This window comes from Jatropha curcas, chromosome 4 (genome assembly GCF_041381405.1).
Source record: "Jatropha curcas cultivar XTBG-Jc1 chromosome 4, XTBG_Jcur_1.0, whole genome shotgun sequence".
In the NCBI taxonomy this organism is placed as follows: domain Eukaryota; kingdom Viridiplantae; phylum Streptophyta; class Magnoliopsida; order Malpighiales; family Euphorbiaceae; genus Jatropha; species Jatropha curcas.
Genome location: NC_143154.1, coordinates 15,358,013 through 15,375,097, shown reverse-complemented (window position 1 = coordinate 15,375,097; position 17,085 = coordinate 15,358,013).

The following is a 17,085-nucleotide window of genomic DNA, read 5'->3' as shown; positions in this document are numbered from 1 at the left end:
CCCCGACTGCACCAATGGCATCACTGTCTGACATCCAAAACCTCATGAACCAACTGGAAGCCAGAATGGAGGCTAGAATGAATTAGGCATTAGCTGCCCAGAGAACTGCCCTAATAGCTGAACTAGGTAGTGGTAATGGAAATGGGGCTTCAGCTGGGGGAAATGATCCTACTGCCTCCAATCAGGGACCCGGTGCTGCACCAACGTCCTCAAACCCTGCCCTGGATGACATACCCTCTGGAACTGCTTCTGAGCTGGAAGCTCAGAAAATGAGAGAGAAGCTGGAATTGTTGGAAAGGTCTATTACTGCCCTTAAGACACACAAGGAAGTGGTGGACATGGACTCCTTGTCCTTGTTCCCTGAAGCAAGACTGCCAACCAAGTTTAAAATGCCCAACATGGATAAGTTTGATGGAACCACTTGTCCCAAAACACACCTAAAAATGTATGTGGGTGCTCTCAACCCGTTTGGCCTGAACAGCGAGCTCCTTGCTCAGTTGTTTCAGCAATCTTTGACTGGTGCTGCATTAAGATGGTTTGTAAGCTTGGATCGTTCCAAAATGAAGAATTGGGAGGACATATGCAACGCTTTCAACACGCAGTACCATTATAATATCGAAGTGGATGTTACCCGGAGGGAGCTGGAAACCACTAAACAAAAGAACAATGAGCCCTTCTCCTCGTTCCTTTTGAGGTGGAGAGCCAAAGCTGCTCAAATGATCAACCGACCCTCTGAACAGGAACAAGTTGACATAATAATCAAGAATTTACTGCCTGTCTACCAGTCACAGCTTCAGACACAGTACTTGCCTACGTTCCAATCGCTCGTTGCGACTACAACTAAGGTGGAAGACTTAATCTAGTTGGGTCAACTCAAAGAAGACTCATACAAGAAGCAAAATCATGCTGGGTCCAGTGAGACAAATGAAATAGCCAGTATAATCCCCACGAATCCTTTACGTGTTGGGAATTTGGGAAACAATCAGCCAAGGAGGCAATATACTGATCTCGGCATGCCAATCCTTTTGGTGTTCTGAGAAGCAATGAAAGCAAATGTGCTGAAGCCCTTAGAAGCAAGGCCATTACCAAACCCCCTGCCCCGGAATTTCAAAGCCGATGAATACTGTGAGTACCATCAAGGACATGGGCATAAGACCGAATTATGCTGGACTTTGAAAAACCGTCTACAAGACCTAGTTGACAATGGGTCCATCATCCCCAAGAGCAAGCTGAACATCAACCGATCCCTTGCCTAACCATGGGATTAATGCAAAAAAAAAATTGCTGAACAAGAATCATTCGATCTTTTCGAACTTTTCTTAGAAATGAATGAAGTTTGTGTCTGAGAAGGTTGAGATCAAGCCTCCAAAAGAACAAAGGAATTGTTCAAGACCAACAACAACATGTCTGATCGATTGAAGCATCGAGAAGAACAAAGTCACTACAGTCAATCCAATCCTAGTCCATCACAGTCCACCTAGAGTCTATCTTTTAGGGTCTAGTTTTTTCTTTTCATTTTCATTTTCATTCAGTTCAAATTTGTAAATCTAAGTGTCTTTTGTACACAAATTTTGTCTTATCAATAAAAAGGGATCAGTTTACGTTCCAATCATGTTTATACTCTTTCCCTATCTTTTCCTGTGAAAGCACAAAAAAAAATTGAAAAAAAATATAAAAAAAATTTGGACAAAAAAAGATAATAAAAATTGGCAAAGAAAAATGCATTCATCCTTTCATTTGCTCTGCATCAATCAAAGCTGGGGGCATCCTAAGAAGCACCGTCAAAAGGGAAGTTTTGAAGGGTAATCATGGAAAGGATCCAGCAAAGGGTACACAAGACTTCAAACAGTACCGAGGCAAAGCCGATTGAAGGGGTTAGGGCCAGAATGGTTTCTCCGAAAACCCAGGAATGGAAGATGCTCCGACAGAGAGGTGTCTGAATTTTGAGCTTAAAAGCAACAGAATAAAGAAGTTATGTTTGGAATTGGGTTGGGTCTGCACGAAATCGCAATGCTATCCATACACTACTCAAGTCATCTCAGAATCAAGTTGCCTCGAAATTCTTTATGGAGAGGCTGCTTCTAAGCAAGCAAAAGGAAAAACGGGACAAAAAGAACCCCTGGTCAAAATGAATCAAACAAGCAAAAGAAAAAAAAGGGTCAAAAGGAACTTCTGCACAAAAGGAAGAAATCAAGGACAAAGCTACAGGAAATCAAGTTGTCTAAAATAGGTCAACTGCAAGCTCTCCATTAAATTCAAGCCCATCAAGGGTAGATGACAAATCATTTCAGCCATAAGGACAAAGACCAAGCGGCTGCTCACATTTTGAAAAAGCAAGTTAAAAGAAGCAGTCATTTCCACGAATTGGATGACAACAAACACCTTGAAAATCAAGCGCCAGGCATGGCACAAGTGCAAGTGTCCTTATAAACAAGGACCATTTCTCAAAATAAGGAAAAGGAAGAATCTCCTCAAAATTCCTTATGGAGAGGAGAACCATTAAGGAAATAAGTATCAAATTCAGAGGAAGATGAAGTCCAAGAAAATCAATCAAATTAACCTCAAGAATTCAAACATGGCGAAGCCACAAACTCAAAGCATAAAAGCTTCTTCAACACTCAAGCCACTCAAGTTACCACCACAATGTGGGTATTCAAAACTCTTTGTGATGAAAACAAGTCATATTTCAGCCAACCAGTGGTAAAACCACTACAACAACAAAGTCAGATTCGCCTAGGGTCATCACTATCATACGAGCTCAAGTCAATAAGTTGATTCAACATCATCAAGCCGGGAAGGAATCCCGCAAAGACATCCAGTCGGGAAGGAATCCCGCAAAGACATCCAGTCGGGAAGGAATCCCGCAAAGACATCCAGTCGGGAATGAATCCCGTAAAGACATCAAGTCGGGAAGGAATCCCGCGAAGAAATCAAGTCAGAAATGAATTCTGCCTCAACATCAAGTCGGGAAGGAATCCCGCAAAGACATCAAGCCGGGAAGGAATCCCGCAAAGAAATCAAGTCAGAAATGAATTCTGCATCGACATCAAGCCGGGAAGGAATCCCGTAAAGACATCCAGTCGGGAAGGAATCCCGCAAAGAAATCAAGTCAGAAATGAATTCTGCATCGACATCAAGTCGGGAAGGAATCCCGTAAAGACATCAAGTCGGGAAGGAATCCCGCAAAGACATCAAGCCGGGAAGAAATCCCGCGAAGAAATCAAGTCAGAAATGAATTCTGTATTAATATCAAGTCGGGAAAGAATCCCAAAAAAATCAAATCGGAAATGAATTCCACAATCAGCATTAAGTCGGAATTGAATTTTGCCCCAACAGCAAGTCGAAAATAAATTCCGCACCAAGACGGAAAGGAATTCCACACTATCATCGAGACGGAGATGAATTCCGCACCAGCCGAGCACGAAGTTCGCATCCCATAAGGAACTACGAAAGACCTGATTCTCCCCATCCCCCGAAGAGTTCTTGGAGATACGTAGGCAGCCGCAAAGGCACGGTCACAAACGTAAGTTTGCATCATAAATAGCATTTTCTCTTTGCCAATATAAAAAATAAAAAAATAATAATAAAAAAAAGAGAAGAAAAGAAAAATAAAAGCTAGAGTTGAAAATCCGAAAGGACGGCTTCAGGCAAGAATTGAGCCCGCTAGGCTGAAAACCCGAAAGGGCAGTCTAGGCAAAAGTTAGGGCAAAGAGCCTGCTAGAGTCGAAAACCCGAAAGGGCGGCTACTAGACAAAAGTTAAGGCAGAAAAAAAAAAGGTGCTTTCATGAATTCTTTTAGAGAGTCCATTTTTGTAGGATAAACAGCAAAGTATGTCCTTAAAAAAAAATCCCTTTCAAAGGTCTCCTTGGAAGTATATAAATCATTTTTTCCAAGAATCACTGAGTTCCTTCGAGTCAAAATTCACTACAAGAAAAATTTGATTCTTTAAATCGAGTCTCCAATGAGTCTCTAAAATCAAATCTCCATCACCAGTCGTCATTCCACAACGAGTCACAAAAATCGAGTCATTCTCAAAAGTCCATTTTGAAAGTGTCACTCTTTGAGTCATTCCTCGAAAAAAAAGAGAGAGAGAGGAAAATGTCAATTCAATTCCTAGGGTTTCCAAAACAACCCTAAAAATGTCAAATATAATCGTTGAGAGGTAATTCTTTAATACTTCGTCTCCACTCGGACCATCGATCCTTTCAGAAGAACGATGTCATCCACATTGTCTGTTTCCTCAAGTCATATAAGTGGCTTTGTTCTCTTTGATTCCTCAATCGATTGGACGGGTACAATACCAATGTCTTGGTCAGCACCATTCTGGGGGCAAGAAGTGATAAGAACCTTCACCATTCTCCCATCACAGAAGTAATCAAGAAATTTTTAGTCTTTCATTAAGAAGAAATTCTATTTCAGCTAATAAGGGCATCAACTCTCTCAAGCAGGGGGCAAAATCCTCCAAGTCAGATTCAGGGGCAAGTGTTAAAAAAAAAACATACACAACCCAGGGTGGAACCCAACCATCATCAATTTCTTTTACACAAACCCAGGGTAGAACCCGGTTAATGGTTAACCTTTTGTTTTACATAAAACCTAGGGTGAAACCCTAACCAATAACCAACCATTTTTCGACCAAAACCAAGCCATTTGATCATTTCGACTTTAGGTGGACCCTTGGTTCTCAAAAATAAAACAAATCTCTTTTCAAGCCCTCATTAAGAGGCAAAACATCTTTCCAAGTCCTCTAAGAGGCAAAATCTCTTTTCAAGCCCTCTAAGAGGCAAAATCTCTTTTCAAGCCCTCTAAGAGGCAAAATCTCTTTTCAAGTCCTCTAAGAGGCAAAATCTCTTTTTAAGCCCTCATTAAGAGGCAAAATCTCTTTTTAAGCCCTCATTAAGAGGCAAAACATCTTTTCAAGCCCTTTAAGAGGCAAAACATCTTTTCAAGCCCTCTAAGAGGCAAAATCTCTTTTCAAGCCCTCATTAAGAGGCAAAACATCTTTTCAAGTCCTCTAAGAGGCAAAATCTCTTTTCAAGCCCTCATTAAGAGGCAAAACATCTTTCCAAGTCCTCTAAGAGGCAAAATCTCTTTTCAAGCCCTCTAAGAGGCAAAATCTCTTTTCAAGTCCTCTTTTCAAGCCCTCATTAAGAGGCAAAACATCTTTTCAAGTCCTCTAAGAGGCAAAACATCTTTTCAAGTCCTCTAAGAGGCAAAATCTCTTTTCAAGTCCTCTAAGAGGCAAAATCTCTTTTCAAGCCCTCATTAAGAGGCAAAACATCTTTTCAAGTCCTCATTAAGAGGCAAAACTTCTTTGCAAGTCCTCAATGAGGTAAAAACATCATTTCATTGCAAAGAAAAAAACCACGGCGGGGTTTCCTCCTCTGCCCATCCTCAAAATTTGCTCCTTCAGACAGCCACTGGCTCTCATAAATCATTTTTTTATGATAGCCAGTGGGGGGCAACTGTGAATACTCAAATTTTGAGGCTCAAAAAGCCAGTTTTCCCGGCCGCGGCAGTGGCGGCCGCCCTTAAAGGAGGGCGAGCACCGGGCAGAACCGCCCTCTGAGGGCGGTCCACACCCGCCCGCCCTCCAGGGCGGGCAGAACCGCCCTCAGGTCTCTTTTTTCCTGTAAAATTGGCCCCGGGGCTTCCTTTTTTACTCACTCAGTCTGTGTTGACGGACGCTCCTTCTCCCCTACGCTCTTTGCGATTCTTTTACTGCTTTTTCTGCATTTTTAATTTAGTTTTTATTGCTTTCTTGTTGTGATAATTTGTCACTTAAATTAAATTAAAATTAATTAAAATTCCCTTAACGAGGAGCTTAACCTGGAGTTAAGAAGTGGCCGTCGATTAAATCAGGTACATGAACTAAACTCTGCCTATTTAATTTTAGCACTTCATGCATGCTTCTTTTCTACTCCTAATAACTCTACAACTGCATAAATGCATTCACATCACAATTAGGCAAATAAACTGCCTCAATTAAACAAATTTAGGCTAAATGCCCGGTTAATCAATAATCGTGGTGATAAGCTTAAATCCGACAATATTGGCTTAAAATACCTAGTTAATTAATAACTACGGTGTATTTGCCTATTTCGAACAATCCGGTTAAAAGTCCAATTAATCAATAATTGTGGCTAAAGACCTTAATAAATCACATTTTTTTGGCAACAAATTGCCTACAGTTTAATCAATCACATTTTTGGCAACAAATTGCCTATGGTTTAATCAATCGCTTTTGGCAAACAAATTGCCTATAAGTAAGATTAACCATTTTTTAGCGACAAATCGCTTAAATCACAATTTTTGGCTAAAAGCCTTCAAACAATTGCTTTTGGCAAATAAATTGATGCAATAAATTGCCTAAATCAATTCATTTTGGCTAAAAGCCTTAAAATCAATCATTTTGGCGACAATCGCCTAAAATCAATCATTTTGGCAATCAAATTGCCTAAATCACTCTTTTTGGCTAAAAGCCTTAAAATCAATCGTTTTGGCAATCAAATTGCCTAAATCACTCTTTTTTGGCTAAAAGCCTTAAAATCAACCTTTTTTGGCAATAATTGCCTAAATCAAACTTTAATGGCTACAAGCCATTACAATCAACATTTTTGGCATCAAATGCCTAAAACAATCAATTTTCAGGCAAAATGCCTAAACAAAAATGCACGAAGCATACACACACTCATGCATTAAGCATACCCATTCAAAGCCCTTCAAAGAAGGCCTATCGAACTACGTTGACTTTGATCTTCCATTCAAACGGAAGTACGTAGGCACGTTTGGGATTTAACCACGAGCGGCAAGTCAAAATCACATTTTCATTTGTCTAATTATTTCATCTTACACCCTGCAAAGCATTCATTCATGGTTAGTTCATCAGCATGACATAGTCTCGGGATCCACCTCGGGTTCGTAGACCATGCCTTAACCATTTGGGTTAATTAATCTAATAATTAGGTTAATTAAAAATTGGAGTCACTTAGGGTTTTTTCCTAGTTTACCCTAAAATAATTAAACAAGGTGGCGACTCACACATCACGTGCATTTCTTCCTTTAGTCACATGCATTCATATGCCATATGATCTTCGGGGAGGGGTTCACAGGTTTGTAGACCATGCTTTAACATTGGGTTAATTAATCTAGTAATTAGGTTAATTAAAAATTTGAGTCACTTAGGGTTTTTTCCTAGTTTACCCTAAAATAATTAAACAAGGTGGCGACTCACACATCACGTGCATTTCTTCTTTAGTCACATGCATTCATATGCCTATGATATTTGGGGAAGGGGTTCACAAAGACCGGAGACTAGAAGAAGGTTGTTTGGTTCTGAAAGAGATTAGACAGCCAATCATAGATCCACGTGGGAAGTTTCGCCCTCATTGGGCCGGACCCTATGTGTTAAAGAAGATATTGTCAGGCGGAGCCGTTATTTTGACTGATTTGGATGGCTTGGAATTCACTAATCCATGTAATTTAGATCAGTTAAAAAGATATTTTGTGTAAATTGTAATCATTTGCATAATGTAAAACGAACTACATTAGAACTGATTCTCTTTGGAAAAAAGAAATTATATATCAGAGATATGTAGGCAGCCCTCTTTGGGCACGGTCTAAACATTAAAAAAGGCATTTCATAATTCTTTCTTCTTTGCCGATAATAAAAAAAAGAAAAAAAAGAAAAGAAGACCCGCTAAGTCGAAAACCCGAAAGGGCGGCTTAGGCAAAAAACGGGTAGCTCGCTAAGTTGAAAACCCGAAAGGGCGGCTTAGGCAAAAGTTAGAGCTTAAATAAATAAAGTTGGAAAATTCTTGGAAAGCTTAAAAGACAAAATGACAATCATAATTCAAGCAAGAAGTTCAAATCAAGCAGAAAGCAAAAAAAAAAAAGTCCAATAAGTAATAAGGTCTAAGCCAAAATCTCAAATAAAAAGCCAAAAAGGCAAAACTATATCCAAAATCCAAAGCCAAAACAAAAGTAAAAAAAAAAAAAAAAAACGATAAAGTCCAAAAGCCTGAAGGAGTCTAGGTGTCCCGTCTCCTCCGTGGAGCAGCATCCTCTGAGTCATCCTTAGCTGTTAAACTATGATCCACCTCGCCTGTCTTAGGAGTTAGCACAATCTCCTCCCCAGTCCCAGCCTCATCACCAGCATCAGTTCGAACCCAACCTACCAGTGCACTCAGCAGTGCAGTCCTCCTTGGCCTCTCAATCGGCCAGACAGTGGCAATGAACCAGGTCCGATATTCAGAAGAAGTCTGAACACCGGCAGGATTAGGTAAAGGCCTAACCATATGATGATCTCTGACCCAAGCCCTAAGGACGGCCCGAGTAACACCCGGGGTAATGGCAGAATCAGCTGAAATGTCATCCATAAGTGGAGCAGTCTGATCTATCCCCATCTGTCTCAAAACACGCGAAGCGCAGTACCAGGTACAATGGATAAGTCCTAACAGGTAAACCCGTGTATGGCGGAAGCTAGCCTGGATAAAGCGGGTGATGTTGTACCAGGAGATGAACCACAGTATCTCATTTGGGCCCAACTCAATCAACCATGAAGTCCATGCGTCAGTAGAAGGATGTGTGATCAGGATCCTCCACATGCGATACTGAGAAGGGTTATAAGGAAGGGAAGTAGGAGCAGTGACCACTCGAAGATGGTCTTTCAACCAAACCTGAGTAATGGATCCTTTCTATTACAAGGGAGTGAGAAATAATACCAATATATGAAAAAAAGAGAGGGGGAAGAAGGAAAATACCTGGAGAATAATGGGGGAAACGGTCCAGTCATCGAACCCTAAAGCAGCCCTGTCAAGGCTCCTAATAGTCTCGGCCAGCACAATGCCACCAATACAGCCCATATCCTCCATTTGTCGAACCATGGGGCAAAGACGCAAGTCCCCAAAGCCTGGGTCCTGGTTAAATAAAAAGCCGGCCAATAAACAAAAAACCAGGGTCCGCATTCTTAGCCTCATCCGGCTAGGGTCTTCTGGGCAAGCCTCCCAAAATTCATCAATCAAGGGCAGCAGAATTGCCTTCTGGTCATCAACAATCATAGCCCTAGCTTGGGGTCAGCTGAACTGGAACAGGGTTTCAAATGACCTAACATACCCAATTTTTACCTCATGCTTGACCAAAGGGGCATTGGGGTCACACCCTATGACAGCACAAAACTCCTCAAAAAGAGGACACAGCTCCTCCATCATGGCCCCAAACCGGAAAACGTGAGCTTCAGGGTCCCAAAGTCTAATATAGGCCCGTAAAAAATCCCAATCAACTATTACACCCCTAAGCGTAATAACGGGGGAAAGACCATACCTCCCCAAATTGATCTTTTCAACTTTGGAGAGACTCCTAGTCCAGCTGTGCATGCTATGGTTATAGAAGGGATTCATGTCCTTTTAATTATTCTTCTTTTTTTATTATTATTTTCTAAAAAAATATATATATAAAATAATGTAATAACAATAAAAAATAATAAAAAAAAAGAAGAAAGGAAGAGAAAAAAAAACTGACCAGGTATTGGTGTCTTGAAGAAAGAGAGAATAAAAAAAAGGAGAAAAAGCAGCTTTTATATAGAAAGACGCGCCCGAGGGCGGCTGTTCCCGCCCTCTGAGGCGGGCATATCCGCCTCGAGGGCAGGCACGCCCGCCCAGAAGGGGTGGACGCACCCGCCCAGCGGGGCGGGCACGCCCGCCCGGCCCAGGCGGTCACGCCCGGCCGGCCCAGGCGGGCATGACCGCCCTCAAGGGCGGGCGTGCCCGCCCAGCAGGGGCGGGCACACCCGGCCCTAAAAAAAAAAAAAATTAATTTTATTTTTTTTAGTACATAGAAAAATAGGTCCTTGTTTTTCAATTCCTTTTTTTTTTTAAAAAAAAGGGGGGGGGGAGAAATGTTTTATCTTTTTTTTATATATATATAGTCATGCATACATATCTTTTCATTGCTAACTGAGTGTAGGTACAAATAAAGTTCAGTACAGGAACATAGCCAAAGTTCAGAAATACAGCCGAGTTTCAAAAAAAAATCCAAAGGAAAGCAGGAAAATCTAGCATCTATCCGTGGCGGGGCCTCCTACTCCTCTGATCATCGAAGGCCCGCAGAGTCCAGGCTGAAGTTAGTTCCTCCTACATACCGAGAATTAGCTCCATCATCTGATTGACTAATCTGATGGGAACCTAAAAAAAAAAAAAAGAAAAAAAAAGAAAAAAAAATTTTTTTTAAGTCAGTATCAAGGCTCTTATGAATCCTCTTTGGGAAAGTTTCATTAATCTGTACCTCAGTGATGTCATCAGGAGGAAGAGCTAGGCGATTCACACGCCCTAGAGAGACCTCCCGGAGAGACGAAGTGCCATCAGGAGTGTAATAGGGAATGCTGTATGGAAGGTGCAAATTGGCCAAGCCCGGATGAACTGGCCCGGCAACTTCTAAAATAGCCTGAGGAACCCTGAAAGCACCAGCCGAATGGCTAGGGCCAGCCTGAGACGGACCCTCCACCGGAGTGGAAGAAGAGGGACCGGTTGTAGGCCTCCTCCTTGGGGTCTTGGCCGAAGGGCCTGAAGCCCGAGAAGAACGAGTGCCAAGCGGCTGGGAAGGAGTCGACCTCGAAAGACTGTCAAGCCGAGATCCAATAGGCTGCATCAGAAACATTTGGCAAAATTCATCATAATCCCCACTCCGGATAAATTCCATATGCGGAATGCCCTCAGTATGGGCCTCGGTAAGAATCATCTGTTTGCCCGCTCGCATGTCCTCCGGAGGAGGATGAGGAACGGAGTGGCAGCCCCTAATCTGGAAGTCCACTCTCTCACCCAAATAATAGCGTCTCAAGACAGGATGAGACAGAACAACCCGCCGCCGAGACAAGGCCTCTGATCGCCGGAAATAGGGATCAGCCTCAATCAAACTTTGGAGTCGGGCGTTCATCGCCCCCGCCTCAACCTATGTGGGAGAAGTAAAATGTGTTAATAAATCCTTTTTATTTCCACATACTCAAGGAAAACTAAAAGCACTCACTTGATCCATGGTACAAGTATCGAAGAAGGTCCGCAGGTCTCCTAAAGACTTCTTGCGTAGAACAGACCGGTGATTTGCTCGGTACCACCTCCAAGCCAAAGGTACCAGCCCTAATCCAAGATCAGTATGAGTTAGCTCTGGGCGGATGTAGGGAAAATACTCAAAAGCCCAAGTCTGCAAAACGAAAGAAGGGATCAGTGGAAAAAAGAGACAACACAGAAAGGGAATATGTTCTTTACATTACCTCCCAGAAATAGTAGGTCCCGCTGAGCTTACAGTGGCCCCGACTCAGATCGCACATATCATCATACATGCGGCTCAGAATAGCACCGGCCCAGTCATACTCAGTAAGATGGGCCAAATCCTCCAAACTCTACAGAATAGAAGGGTTAAATTTCTCCTTCCTGTTAGACCAGAAGGTCGAGGCAAATAGCAGCAACAGAGTGAATCTAGCTACCTGAGTAGCCGTTAGCTCTCCCTGCCTGTATCTAGCATAAATGTCGGGGGCCTGGAGGGATAGCCAGTGTCTCGAAATACTCAGAACAGGGGCAGAAGAGTTAGGATTGACAATTCGGGGCAGGTCAATCCCTATCAGCTCCATCATCCGATCAGGGGTGACCTCAGTCCTCTAATCATCATATAGCTCGATCGGCCGAGTGCCAAAAGCAATCCCGGAGATCACCGAAAAGTCAGTCGGGGTCATCGTCATCTCACCCCAAGGGAAATGGAAAGTGTTGGGGGTGTCCCACCATCTCTCAGCCAGTGCACCCAGTAGGCTCTTATAATTCTACCTACCCAGCTCAAGATGTCTTAAAAAGTCCAGATGAGAGGGACTGATGATGGCTCCGACCGGACTGTTATGGTCGAGTGTGTCAATTGGGATCTCAGCAACAGAGGACTCACCTACATCCAGCCTAATGTTTGGATCCTAAAAGGTAAAATGGCTTAAAATTATTCTTTAGTTCCTTACTAAGGATAATGTCTCAATTCTCCCCTAGCATGCATACTAATAAGATGGTAAGTACAGAAAAATTTGTCTTCACAGTTCGGCCACATAGGCCCAAGAAATCACGATTTGGCCTAAGGCCTGAAAAGTCACAGTCAGGTCACAGAGGCCCAAAATTTTTTCACCATTTGGCCTAAGGCCCAAATAATAAATAAATGAGAGTGACAGGGGACTGACCTGGGCATAGACACCGGTGACGGAAGCATGAGTGTCGGCGTCTGCTGTCACACGAATTTCGTCAAGAGAAATCCCCAGGGATTCTAGAAAATCCTCATCGCTACTATGACTCGAAGAAGTCATTGCTAAAGGAAGGATGAGAGGATTTAAGGGAGATCTTTAGAGTAAAAGATAGAAATGAAATTTTGAGCTATTTATAGAGGAAAAGGGCCAAAAGGCGAGTCTTCTGGACGCGTCTGTTTTTTGCCTCCAAAATTTGTGTTTCAGACAACCACCGACTCCCATAAATTATCTTTATGGTCGCCGGTGGGGGGCAACTCTGAATACTCAAATTTTGAGGCTCAAAGAGCCAGTTTTCCCAGACTGCAAACAGTCTGGCCGGACCAAAGGCCATTCGGGAAGTTCACCGAAAGTATGCCAATATGGTACTTGAAATGTCCGGAAAATTATGAGGATCGCAGAACTGGTCCAGGAATATTTTTTGGAGGTCCGAAACTCCCGAAAAAGCCTCCGAAACAAAAAAAAAAGAGAGCACGGGTCGATGTGCCTGCCCTCAGGGGCGGGCACGCCCACCTTCAAGAGCGGGCACGCCCGCCCCCCTGAGGCGGGCACGCCCGCCACCCTAAGGCGGGCACGCCGCCCTCAAAAGGCAGCACGCTCGCCCGCCTTCCAGGACGGGCATGCCCACCCTCCAGGGTGGGCAGAACCGCCCTCGGGTTTCTTTTTTCCTATAAAATTGGCCCCGGGACCTCCGTTTTGACTCACTCAGTCTGTGTTGACGGACGCTCCTTCTCCCCTACGCTCCTTGCGATTCTTTACTGCTTTCTTGCATTTTAATTTAGTTTTATCGCTTTCTTGCTTTGTTAAGTGGTCACTAAAATTAAATTAATTAAAATTCCCTCAACGAGGAGCTTAACCTGGAGTTAAGAAGCGGTCGACGATTAAATCAGGTACGTAAGTTAAACTCTACCTATTTAATTTTAGCACTTCATGCATGCTTCTCTTCTACTCCTAATAATTCTACAACTGCATAAATGCATTCATATCATCATATAGGCAAGTAAATTGCCTCAATTAAAATATGATTAAGCTAAATGCTCGGTTAATTAATAATCGTGGTATTAAAGCTTAAATCCGACAATATTGGCTTAAAATATCTAGTCTATCAATGGCTATGGTATGATTGCCTTTATTTCGAACAATTTTCGGCTTAAGTCCAATTAATCAATAATTGTGACTAAAAGGCCTTAATTAATCACGTTCTTTTGGCATTAAAATTGCCTACATTGCAGTTCATTTAATTACTTTTGGCAAACAAATCGCCTATAAGTGAGAATAACCAATTTTTGGCAACAATTTGCCTAATCAACCCATTTTTTTTGGCTAAAAGTCTTAAATCAAGCATTTTGGCGACAATCGCCTAAATAATCAACTTTTTGGCAATAATTGCCTAAAATTAATCTTTTTGGCTAAAAGTCTTCGAAACAACACATTTTGGCTAAAAAGCCTTTAAATAACCAATCTTTTGGCAATCAGATTGCATAAATCACAAAACCTTTTGGCCAAAGGCCTTAATCAACATTTTTTTGGCAAACCAATAAGCCCAATCAACATTTTTGGCAAAATGGCTAAACAAAATGCACAAAGCATACACACACTCATGCATAAAGCATCCCCATTCAAAGCCCTCTAAAAGAGGCCTATCGAACTACGTCGACTTTGATCTTCCATTCAAACGGAAGTACGTAGGCACGTTTGGGATTTAACCCCGAACGGCAAGTCAAAATCACATAAACAATTTCATTGGTCCAATTGCATCATTTACCCTGCAAAGCATTCATTGTTTTGGTTAGTTCATCAGCATGACATAGTCTCGGGATCCACCTCGGGTTCGTAGACCATGCCTTAGACATTGGGATAATTAATCTAATAATTAGGTTAATTAAAATTGGAGTCAACTTAGGGTTTTTTCCTAGTTTACCCTAAAATAATTAAACAAGGTGGCGACTCTCACACACTCACGTGCATTTCTGTCCTTTACCATATGCGCCATATGCCTATGTTTTCGGGGGAAGGTTCACAGGTGGACTGTGATGGACTAGGATGGGATTGACTATAGTGACTTTGTTCTTCTCGATGCTTAAATCGATCAGACAGGTTGTTGTTGGCCTTGAACAATTCCTTTGTTCTTTTGGAGGTTTGATCTCAACCTTCTCAGACACAAACTTCATTCATTTCTAAGAAAAGTTCGAAAGGATCGAAAGATTCTTGTTCAACAATTTTTTTTGCATTAATCCCATGGTTAGGCAAGGGATTGGTTGATATTCAGCTTGCTCTTGGGGATGATGGACCCATTGTCAACCAGGTCTTGTAGGAGGTTTTTCAAAGTCCAGCATGATTCGGTCTTATGCCCATGTCCTTGATGGTACTCACAGTATTCATTGGCTTTGAAATTTCGGGGCAAGGGGTTTGGTAATGGCCTTGCTTCTAAGGGATTCAGTAAATTTGCTTTCACTGCTTCTCAGAACACCAAAAGGATTGGCATGCCGAGATCAGTATATTGCCTCCTTGGCTGATTGTTTCCCAAATTCCCAACACGTAAAGGATTCGTGGGGATTATACTGGCTATTTCATTTGTTTCACTGGACCCAGCATGATTCTACTTCTTGTATGAGTCTTCTTTGAGTCGACCCAACTGGATTAAGTCTTCCACCTTAGTTGCAGTCGCAATGAGCAATTGGAACGTAGGCAAGTACTGTGTTTGAAGCTGTGACTGGTAGACAGGCAGTAAATTCTTGATTATGTCAACTTGTTCCTGTTCAGAGGGTCGGTTGATCATTTGAGCAGCTTTGGCTCTCCACCTCGAAAGGAACGAGGAGAAGGGCTCATTGTTCTTTTGTTTAGTGGTTTCCAGCTCCCTCCGGGTAACATCCACTTCGATATTATAATGGTACTGCGTGTTGAAAGTATTGGATATGTCCTCCCAATTCTTCATTTTGGAACGATCCAAGCTTACAAACCATCTTAATGCAGCACCAATCAAAGATTGCTGAAACAACTAAGCAAGGAGCTCGCTGTTCAGGTCAAACGGGTTGAGGGCACCCACATACATTTTCAGGTGCGTTTTGGGACAAGTGGTTCCGTCAAACTTGTCCATGTTAGGCATCTTGAATTTTGTAGGTAATCTTGCTTCGGGGAACAAGGACAAGGAGTCCATGTCCACCACTTCCTTGTGTGTCTTGAGGGCAGTAATAGACTTTTCCAACAATTCCAGCTTCTCTCTCATTTTCTGAGCTTCCAGCTCAGAAGCAGTTCCAGAGGGCATGTCATCCAGGGCAGGGTTTGAGGACTTCAGTGCAGCGCCGGGTCCCTGATTGGAGGCAGCAGGTTCGCTTCCTCCGGCTGAAGCTCCATTTCCATTACCACCACCTAGTTCAGCTATTAGGGCAGTCCTTTGGGCGGCCAATGCCTCATTCATTCTAACCTCCATTCTGGCCTCCAGTTGTTCAATGAGGTTTTGGATGTCAGTAAGTGATGCCATTGGTGCAGTTGGAGTTGTTGGACTTGTGGATGAGAGCTCGGTTGGTGTTTCGGGTACAGGTGGTCTTTGGAGGGGTACCTGTGAAAGGACATAGTCAAAACGATTAGACTATCCTATATAAGGTGTTTTCATAGGGTATGTGAGATAGTGTGAGGTAGGGTAGTGTATGGGTAAGGTATTTGGACTTGACCCTGTGAGATGGGACGGTTTGACCCTGTGTGGTAGGGTAATGTTGGTATGCTAGGACACCTAGGATAGAACCCAATGGGATGTGATATGTAAGGTAGAGTGCTTAGGGCTGGACACCTCGACTTTTCGAAAGGCCCTAAGTTCTCAAAAAAATTTTTTTTTTTTGGGCTTTAGGGGCCAAAATGTGAACTTTTGGGCCTTTATGGCCAAATTGGGTATTTTTGGGCCTTTGGGGCCAAATTGAGAATTTTTGGGAATTCGGGGCCAAATTGAGAATTTTTTGGGCTTTAGGGGCCAAAATGTGAACTTCTGGGCCTTTGTGGCCAAATTGGGCATTTTTGGGCCTTTGGGGCCAAATTAAGAATTTTTGGGCCTTAGGGGCCAAATTGTGAATATTTGGGCCTCTGTGGCCAAAATGTAATTTTCCAGGTCTCAGGGACCAAAATGTAATTTTTCAAGTTTCAGGGACCAAAATGTGATTTTCTAGCTTTGAAATGGAATTTTTTTTTTGTGAAGTATGGGATGAATGCGTGAATGCGCACAACATCACAACATAATTCATTTTAATGGAATGATTCAGCATCATTGGGTGCATACAGCCCTAAAGGATAGGTTCTATAGGCTATGACACAAATAGAGAATAGGCCTATAAAGGGACCCTTGAACCTTGAGCATGGATATACCTAACCACATGTGAAACAAGGAGTTTCGCGTGGGTCCGACAGTACGCATACTCATGGGCCACCCCCAAAAGGATTAGGGATGGTTTGCGGTAACAGGGATGACGCTTTGGCTGTCCGTCGACATAATCAAGGAGACCTACCGATCAGCGCTACTTGATATCCAGACTCAGAAGTTTGAACAGAAGAGAAGAAATTCATTTGAAATTCATTTTTTATGCAATGGAGAAAAGGATTTTCAATCGTGCAAATAAATAAACAAATTTGAATGATTCAAAGTAAATTTCAATTAGGTCCAAATTCTTTTTATTAAGCATTCTTAAAGAAAGAATACTTAATCTTTGTTGGGGTACCCTGCAAAACAAAGCATAGTAAAATAATACCCTAAAGAAGGGCAGGTTAGTTTACACAACAATTGTAGTCCACTTTATGCAAAATGATTACATAATCCCCAGCAGAGTCGCCAAACTGT